A 10,789-nucleotide genomic window follows, 5' to 3' on the forward strand; every position below is an offset into this window, starting at 1 on the left:
TATCACTACAGATTTAAATTCACTCCAGTAAAACCTTCAAAAAATAGACTAAGTTAGAGGTGAAGGTTCATCCGCTTAGGTCTAGTGAAGCCTGAAGTGCAAGGGAATTCAGTAATTCCTGTTCGTTGGCCAAAATTGACTGAGAAGTCCATAAGAGAAGTGACAATACTATTGAATTTATAATTCATGGTTTTGGGAACCAATAGTTTTGAGAAATTCTAAAGACATTACCAGAAAGAAATGAGAACTTTATCATTCCTCAATAAGTATTTTAGGCAAAAAATGCTTATTCATATTTTCAAACTTTTTAAAATAGTTAAATAATTTCATTTTTTGTAAATAGTTAAATAAAAAAATTATCCCTAAAATCTTTATGAAAAGCATGTCAACCTTAGCTAAAAGAATTTGGTAAGAGATTATTAATTTAAGACTATTAGTGGTTAAATATGTTCGAAACCATCAATTATTTCCACTTATAGTTATGCCAAATGCATTCCCTATATGAGATGGATGGGATATTTTTGTTCATCAAGGGTTGAAAGTACTAAAAAATCCTGAACGAGCATCCAATACATCATGGTCATTGGTTGCATTGTCAACAATCATAGTTGTCTAGTCATTAATTTGGTCACTCATAACATTGCCAATAGTGATTCAGTTACCAAAATTGGATTAAATTTGTGGTAGTCACATCAAAGAGCATATAAAATCCACTAAGTTTTCTAGCAACAAATTCATGGTATTAGAGGCAACCCCATTCACGAGTTTGCACAAAAGATGGACTCTCTAATTGATGGCAACATGTCGTGGGAGGGATAACTTTCCTATAGAAATAATGGTTAAGGGTGAGGGAAGAGTGATGATGGATCCATCAGTGGTTCAATAGATGTTACAACTATACAAGGGGCTCATGGATGTCACCCAGTCTAGGGCTTGTGATGACAGAGAGGCCCTTAAGTGTGCCATCAGAAACAATGAGGAGGAGCTCGACATTAGAGTTGTCTAAGATGTTACAATGTTAAGAGTCATTAAATTGTTTGGTCATTAATTTATTCTTATTATTAATTTTTATTGAGTTTTGTTAAGGGGTGATGGCCATAAAATAGAGTGTGTTAACCAACGTTGCCACTGGTGAATACATTTATGGGGCCTATGAAAGGAATGTAATTCTTCTAAGCTCAGTTTCTTTCAATGTTTTTAGTTTGTCTCTGTCAATCAGGAAATTGCATGTTTCTTCTCTTATAATGTCTCTATACTTCATTAACGACACCATTTTCACTTAATTTGGCAACCTGGGAGTAAGTTTTAAACATTTAATTTCTAAACAAAGATATAATATGATTTATGTAAAAATGGAGTGATTTAGCAATTTTGTTCAAAATTTATGGATTAGGGATGAATGGAATGGACAATGTGAAGCAACACAAATTTCAAATTGTACATGTTATGTGAAAAACTGAGTTCAATTGACTATATTTTTTTAAAATAGGGCCTTAGTAAAAGTATAGTTAAAAGAAGACATTCAATCATTAAAAGAGTCATACTGGCCAAATTCATAAATTAAAAATAAGAAATAAGTTTAAAATAATATTTATTAATGTTGAATGAATTACTTTGCAATATTCCAATTTTGTATAATAAAAATTAAATCTAACCATTAGGACTAGAAGAGTTGAATCAAATTAAGATAGAGCTTAATGTCAATAAAATTAACTTTTCACCTTTGTTATCTATATGCATTATTCATCTGTCCTATTTTGAAATATACTTGATTGAGTTTTTTTTTTTGATAAGCAAGAGGCTAAGGCCATATATTAAATATAAAAAGGGTACAACCCAACTCATGAGGCATTGAAAGGATAGAGTTGGGTGATGGTCCCTTAATTTAACCTTTTTTTTAATAAATCCTTTATTCCACATCCAATGGTTATAATTTACCATATTCTCCGAAGAGATCCACTATCGTGTCTTAAATTTCCTAAAATGCCACAGAAACACTAACCAAAATAGACAACCATATTTCTTTGTTAGGGGTTAGAAAAACTTATTAAAGATATAATTGAAAAGATAAAAGCATGAAACTGCAGGAGAACATCAACTCGAGATTGAAGAGAAAAAACCCATAAAGTCTAAAAGGATCATTTAAACAAAAAAGCAAGACATGAAATTGAATAAACATAAACACACCTAGAGCTGATTAATATACCATCTTAAATACTTAAATACTTCTAGATACCAATAAGACTGATACATCCAAAAATCTAATCAGATAGAGAGTAAGAAAGGCAAGAAGCTTGAAAGAGGGGAGAGAGGGGAGAATCGATATGCCTACATTTGAATAGGAGATGGTGGATCCTCCACCTTCAAGATATCTTCATCCACTGCAATTGAGAGCTCTAGAAATTCCATGCTCACTTCATGCTCATTTTCCCAATCCACAATGCATTCCTTAGTCACATACTCCTCTAACTAGTTACCAATTCTTGTTCTTCTCACATGCAAGAAATAGAGGAGAAAACATGCTTTTATTTGAATAATAGGAAACCATAAAATAAACCTATCAAGATCAAAGGAGGAAAAGGCCAAGTAAAGAGGAACAAGTTGTTTGGTATTTTGAAGAAGATCATAATGGCATAGTCTTCAAATAAGGAGATCCTCCCTAAAATTGGCCAGAATATTTTCTAGTTTGCCTAAATATTCTGGCTTAAAAAGATGTCTAACCAAAAAGTTCAAACTTCCCTTGTCTATATCCATCATGCTAGACATGGCTATAAACTATTGGAAATTTGTTTAGCTCTATTCTTGGGATTCATGACAAGGGCTTAACCACCTACTATGTATTATTAGTAGAGTGGTTGTATCGAGCATTGATAGATTGGTCTTTTGGTGCAACAAAAACCCCACTCTAACAAGTGGTATTCGAGTGTTGGGTTACAGGTTCAAATCCCTTGGGTCATGCTGAAGGGGGCATTGTTGGGAGGTTGCTGTCTCCATCCCCTCTAGGTGAAGGTACCATTCAGCATAGATTGATGAATTTGTGACATGTGCTTAATCGTCTCCATTAGATCCTTGTCTTTGGTTGTTGTGACATTCATTGAAAGCTTGATCTTTTGGTGTAATGATAATAATGATTCTAACAAGTGGTATTAGAGCTTGGTCACAGGTTTGAATCCTCAGACCCTTGGGTAATGATGGGGGAGAGATTGTTGGAAATTTGTTTAGCACTCTCCTTAGGATTCGTGACAAGGGCTTAACCACCTCCTGTGTACTATAAGTTGAGTGGTTGTATCAAGCATTGATAGATCAGTCTTTTGGTGCAACAACAAACCCACTCTAACATAAACATAGAAAAAATATCACTAAGGACTCGATACCAGTCTGTATTCATTATGAATTCCTTGCCCAAAACTCTAAAGATAGCCGAAACAACTAAGAAATGAGTATTGAGGAGGACTTCTTTGAGAGAAACACCAGATATTGGTTCATCAAAGGCTACTTGAGAAGGAAGTCCTTTTAGTTTGATAATGGTATTCATCTCGAGTCCCACTAGTCAAAACAAAGAAGCTATACCTTAAATATACTTCCCAAGGCTATAGAGATCTCTTATGACTTTTCATCTCCTATAGATTGAAACATCAAGGGAGGATAAATGAACTATAGGAATACAAAAGGCCTAATAACCTTGAAAAAGGCCAACATACCAAACTTCATTTATAACCTTACTATGGGAATAACAAAGGTCTAATAAGGGACCATATAGAGAATAAGAGCCTAGAATATGAGACCCCTATAGATCACTACAACAGAGAAAATAAAAACCCATATAAAGAACTCTTTCCATTTAAATATACCCTAGATAGTAAACAAAAAAACATATATGCAATATACATTAAACAATAAAAAAACATAGTCCTTCTACATTTGACATGTACATGATCCATGCTTGCAAGTGAATTAGAAGGTGATACTACAGGAGCTTTTCAAAATAAGACACATAAGTACCTATCTTATTTGAGATACCCAAAACCAACAGCTCTAATATCATTAGGACTAAATTAAAGAATTGAAAAAGAAATTGGGTGGATATTGAGTTAAATAGAAATAAATCTCTTACCTCCCTTCAAAAAGATGGTTGAGTAACCTTTCCACTCATCGAGATGACATGTTACTTAAAGGGAGTAATAAAAGCCTCCCTTATGGTCTAGATTTCCAACTTCACATAAATTTAGAGCTTGTAGATGTAAGCATGACTCAGAAAAGGGATGAACAAAAAAACTAATGATATTTCTCTTTTCCTACTTAAAAGGCAACTTGTACTTTCTAGCTTTTTCAAACCTTGTAACTCTTTAGTGGTAAAATGGAAGCACTTTAGTAGAATGTAGGCCTCTACTTTACAAGGCATTGAGCCATTCAAATATTTGTGTGTGAGAGAAAGAAGGGGATTTCCAAGTATGATTCTACTTATGATCTAAATTAGATTAGCTAGGACCCAAAGGAAGAAGGGTGCTAATACTAAATCCATGTTATAAAGAGGAATACAATACAAAGAAATACACTCTCTTAGGCCCTTAATAAGATAATGTGAAAGTGAAATTGAACTAATTTCTTAGGAAATGTAAATCTAGATGCTATGTGAGTGCAATTAGCCCAATTAAGATGTAAATATATGAAATGAAATGTAAAAGACTCAACTTTAAATGTGTAGAGGAAGATGTGTTTATGCTCACCAACTTTTAGATCTATATCATTTCTAAACTTCCATCCACGAATCTCAGAATGAAGCAATGAAAGGAACAAAACCCAAAAAATATCCCCAAAATTTGAGATTGAAGGACTAGGTTGACATAGAAGGATGTCCTACAACTAAGTTGATGTAGTCTGTGACTTTGAAACTGATGATTCCAGAAAGCTTGCAAACTATAGGTTCTAGATCTACATTTTTTTTTGCTCCCAACCTAAAAATCACTACATAAAAGAAAGGTTTGGGGGTTGAGGTTTGATGAGGGCTTGCCTTGGTCAAGCCCTAGGTTAAGGAATTAATTATAAATGAGAAATGTAAATGTAAATGACTATAAAGAACAAGATAAATTTTAGGATTTACCTTTCTCGTGTGTATGTAATGTATATCTTGAATTAGGAATTTAGGATATCTCCACACTTTGCAATGGATCTATCATAACTTTATCATGGTGCCATGGATATGGATATGGATATGCATCAATGAAGAGGATGAATGCTTCAATGTAGATCTCATCCCTTGATGGCCAACAATATGCTAGATCTTAAAGAGGAAATACTCACAAAGGATTATCAATGGTAGATAATATTTCCTTGCTTGAATGCTTGAAAAATGCTCAAATACTTGAACTCCTTGAATGCAAAAGGCTTAAAATATTCACTAGAGAGTAGAGCTTGAGAATGAGATGCTTGAGATATGAAATGAAGCCTCCAAGTCACCTTATATATGAGTTTTTGGGTGGGAAAATAATGTAGGTTGATTGGATCATGGTCATTAACTATTTAAATCCCCAAGGGCTTTTGGGCCTTGAGATAAAAAATTATCATCCAAGACTAGGTCAACATGGGAGGACTAGGTCAACCTGGGTCGACCTAGTCCACACTAGCTTGACCTAAGTCGACCTTGTCCAAGAGGATAGGTCCTAGGTGGCACAAAGAGCCAAGGTAGATGCCAAAGAGATAATGTGGAAATATGTAAGAGATAAGAGGAAAAGGGAGAAACAAAGAGCAAGCATGAATATACCCATGGTCCAAAGAGGGAGTCATGAGGAGGAGGGAGATCAACAGTCTTCAAAGGCAAGTGTGTCCATTTTAAGAGGTATAGTAACTAATAATTAATAAGGAAGATGAGGCAATAACTAAACATTCGATGCTAGAAAGTCATTAATCCCCATATTACCTAACTCATCCGCTTGCTTATTACCTTCCAGATAGATATGATTGAAAACATATTTTGTCAAAATATTTTCAAAGCTCTAAAGCTATAGCCAATTTTTTATCTATTAGCCAATTAGGAAGGGAACCTTTTCCAAGGGCATTAATAATGATGGTGTAATTCCCCTTCTAAAAGTTTGATAATTAAGGATTCACACAACCAAAGGGCCTCCACTAGAGCAACCATATCTACCTAGTTGTTAGTAGCTTCACCTATGTATTTGGGCAAGTTAGCTAATTCAATCCCTTGATCATTGTGAATGCAACATCCTATGTCCGCTTGAACCAAATTTATTATAGAGTTTCTATCAAAATTAAGCTTGAACCTACCATCCTTTAGAGCCTGCCAAACACATTTTAATCTCTTTAATTTACCTAGAGTCCCTCCATCACCTAGAAAGGGAGGAATGTTTAGAATAATCCATCTACCTCTCATCCTTTCATCCCAATCAGTCATCTTAGCATTTTTGGGGAGAGAATTAAGCAATCCGTTGTTAGTTAATTCAATGATAGAGACTTCAATTTTTTTCTTTAATTGATCAACAAACATATGCTTATCCCAGAAGATTCTATGATTCCTCTCCTTCCATAGTTCCCATAGAATTATGGAAGGACACATAATCCAAAGGCTATGATATATACTATATGTTCTCAACAGAGGCCAAGAAGTCAACATACTCTTGATCGAATTTGGAAAAACCATCATAACTCCTAATTGTGAACATAGCCAATGCCAACACGAGCTTGAGTAAGCGTAGTTAAGAAAGAGGTGATCAATAGATTCCTCATCAGATTCACATAATGGGCATTTTCTAGGCCCCTAAATCCCAAACTTCTTAAGCCTTCCTGCTATATGGGCCCTTTGATGAAGGATGATCCAAGAGAAAAATCTTTCCTTGTGAAAGCATAACTTATCCCAACACATATAGAGAGGGAAATGAGACAAAGAGAAACCTTAAAAAGATTCAAGATACAAATAGCCCATTTTTGAGCTTTACTCTCCATTTTTGCTCTCATCTCATATGAGATTCTCACCCCCTCATAAATGAGATCACTTTGGATCTTAGGATTGATTGAAGAAGGAGTTTTTCTTCTAATGGAATTTCTTCATCACCAAGATCTCTCCACTTATAATGTAGTCCATCTTCTCCAAAAATCACATAGTCCTTCACCTTTGTTCTCCATTTATCTAACAAAAAAGATTTTCATTTCAGAAGGGCAGTATAATGAACAAGGGGATTATAGCCACCCCAAGAGTCTTTCCAAAAAAAAGCCTCCTTACCATCCCCTAGATTCCATGAGAACTTATTGTAAATAATATTTCTACATTTTAAGAGGAAATTCTAGAATCTAGAGCCTTTGGGAGGGTCGATCTCCCTAAAGATATTGACTAGATTGGGGGATGAAAGGTATTTGTTGGAAATAATCCTAAGCCAATTAAGGTTATGTAACCTTATAGTCCTCCATAATAACCTTTCTCTTAAGGCCATTCCTTGATGTCTAATATTTTTGATACCAGGTCTACCTAGATTTTTAGGCCTACAAATTTTATCTCGGGAAAGAAGGGAAAAATTATGCTGATTTGCGTTACCTTGTTAGAAAAAGGTTTTAAGAAGACTTTCAATTTTAGAACATTTTCTATTTGGGGGATCCAAACATGAAAGATGGTAAATAGGATGCACTGACAAAACAAAAAAAACCCTAGCCTTCCCACCCGTTGAGGAGAACCACTTACCTTTCCATCCAACCATTTTTACTTTCAATTTTTCTATTAGGGGATTCCATAGTTTAGAAACATTGTGACTTGAATTGAGAGGGAGACCCAAGTATCTGCAAGGAAAAATACTTTTGTTAAAGTTTAAAATGGCACAAATTGGATGAAGTGTTGAAGAAAAAGATCTCAAATTTATCTCTATTAATCTCTTGACCTGATGCCTTGGAATAGTTACCCAGAATATCCTTCCAAGCATAGGCCTCGCTAGCTGATCCTTCTCCAAATAACTTAGTATCAGCTACAAAATGCTGATGTGTAGATGGTTCCTCCCAATTGGTTATTGAGATACCTTTTATGGCTTCTCCCATTCTTTCTCACATAATTGACCTCCCTAATGCATCAACCATTAGAATAAATAGAAAGGGAGAAATAGGGTCTCCCTATCTCAGTCCGTGGGAAATACTAAAATGGCCTACTGGGTTCTAATTTATTAATATTTTTCTTTTGGAGTAGATATACATTCAAAGATTAACTCTATCCATTGTTTAGAGAAACCACAAGACTCAATACATTTGCATAAAAAATAATAGTCTACCCTATCATATGCTTTCATAATATCTAATTTGATGATCATACTGGGTAACTTGTTATTCTAAACCGAATGAATAACCTCCTGGGCTAGAATGAAGCCATCATATATCAATCTTCCTGAAAAATATGTTTGTCCCTCACTTATAAGATTAGACAACATCTTTTGAAGTTTGCTGGCCAAAAATTTAGTCAAGAGCTTGTAGAGAGTACTACATAAAGCTACGGGTCTGAAATTATTGAAAGATTCTACCTTATCCTTTTTTGGAGTAAGGATTATAAAAGTATTATTCACTTCTCTCAGCAGTTTTTCAGAGTTCTTGACTCCTTGCAAGGATTTCGTTACAACTTCTCCTATGAAGTCCCAACATTTTTGAAAGAAAAAGGTTAGAAAACCAGCATGATCTTGTGACTTTACTAGATTAATTTATGAGGACGTTTTCAATCTCTAGTTTGGTGATTTTATACAACAAGATTTTGTTTTGTACCACAAAGACTAATCTAGGGATGTTAGAGAGAACACTCCTCTAAGCTTTCAGAATAGAGCTTACACCATTATTATAAATACCTTCAAATTAAGAAATGGATTTCAAGTTGATATCCTTAGTCAAGTTCTTTGGAATCCCATCCATTCCTTTAGTGGAAGTAATTCGGTTAATAGCTCTCCTTTATTTAAAGATATTATGAAAATATTTGGTGTTACTATTCGCTACTTCTAACCATATTTCTCTTGACTTTTGTCTCTAGAAATGTTCTTCATTAGCCAGAACTTCATCATATTGTTGCATAAGCTTTCTTTTATCAAGGAATTGAGCCTCTCCCATTCCATTTACCATAACTTGTTTAATGATTCTAGTTTGTCTTCTAGAGTTATCTTATCCTTAAAGATATTTCCAAAGAAATCCGAGTTCCACTCTTTTAACTTGTGTGTGACTATTTTCAATTGACTAACTACCTAGAACACCTTGGATCCCAAGACTTCAGTTTCCTCCCACCATTTCCTAATAAGATTAATACAATTATCATTTTTGAGTCACATTTTGTTGACTTTGAAAGGTCAATTGCTAGGCCATTTATTTTCCAAAATTTTAAGCTCGACATGATAATAATTTGATCTTGATATTGTTTTAAATTTATATTGAAATGAAACTGATACCATTGACAGGTATCCATGACAAAAAAACCTATCTAATCTTTCTGCGATATTACGGAACCCCTTTCTTCTATTGTTCCAAGTGAAGGTGTTGTTCGATCTAGCCAACTCCAGAAGACCTAACCTATTTACCCAAATAAAAAATTCCTTTGATGCTAATGAGAGGGTGTTTCTATCTCCTCTCTATTATGAAGATTAAAGAATAACATTAAAATCTCCTCCTAGAATATATAGACCTTCGTGTTGTAGTGTTAGCCTATCTTCCAACCCTTTCCATAACTTGGATTTATCTCCATTGTTAATTGGGTCGTAGAAATTAAACAACCTATAGAAAAATTTAGATTTGATTCCTTTCACCATACCACTCATCCAATTTTTATGAATTTTTATAAATAAAATCGATACATTCCTAGGATCCCATATTATGGAAATACCTCCAAAAGTTCCTTCAATAGGGGAAACTTTTATCTCCCTCCAACCTAATGATCTTTTGAACTTATTCATTTCTCCACTATTAAGTTTCATTTCTTGAAGAATGATTATGTCAACTTTAGTGTTAGTAATGCATCATTTTAGGAGCCACTTCTTGTTAGGGGCATTGAGGCCCTTAAGATTCCAAGTTAAGACATTCATGGTGCTTGGGGAAGGAACTTCCCCTTCCCAACATATTAATAGTATTGGTTCATTTAATTTGACCCTTAGCTCTCCCATCTTTAAGACACAATTCTTGCAAGGATTTCCGCCCTTGCTTTCTTAATACTTTTGTACAATCGGGAGCTCCCCTACTTGGGAGGGTGACTCCTAATCCTGAAGGACTTATCAAATCCTCAACCAACTCTGCTAACCCTTATTTGATGACAATGAGGCCTGTCTCTCTTTCCATGTCATCTTCTTCCTGGATTTTAGAGATCAAAATAGATTTATGCAACTTGAGTTCCTCCTCATCAAAAATCTCATTAATGAACTAATTCATAAGATCTTCAACTACCATATTATTCGTGGCTTCTATTAAGATGTTAACTTCTTCTTCCTTTCTTTTTGGGGTCTCACTTCAATCTCTCTGAGAGTGAGTTGCCTAACTTGCTAAATCTTTTCTTTCCATAGTGGACTGGTCACTCTAGCTTACTAGTAATTGGGGGGGAATCTTCAAAGGATCAACTAGCTCAACTAGATTTGAAACAATGATGACAGAGTTGAGGTGGGTATGACAGTCTCTAATTTCCCCTTCTTCTTCCCCGTCCTGTTGGTGAATCGAGAGTCTCTCTCTTCATCACTCCTTACAGTTTGTGTGTCTTCTGCCTTCCTTTGATTACCCCCAAGATGGGGTTGAGATAAAGTTAAATCCCAGTAACTACTAAAGAGAGATACAACTAATCATGGTT

The sequence above is a fragment of the Cupressus sempervirens genome, chromosome 9 (assembly GCF_028749045.1).
Source record: "Cupressus sempervirens isolate cs-2001-9-10 chromosome 9, ASM2874904v1, whole genome shotgun sequence".
Lineage (NCBI taxonomy): Eukaryota > Viridiplantae > Streptophyta > Pinopsida > Cupressales > Cupressaceae > Cupressus > Cupressus sempervirens.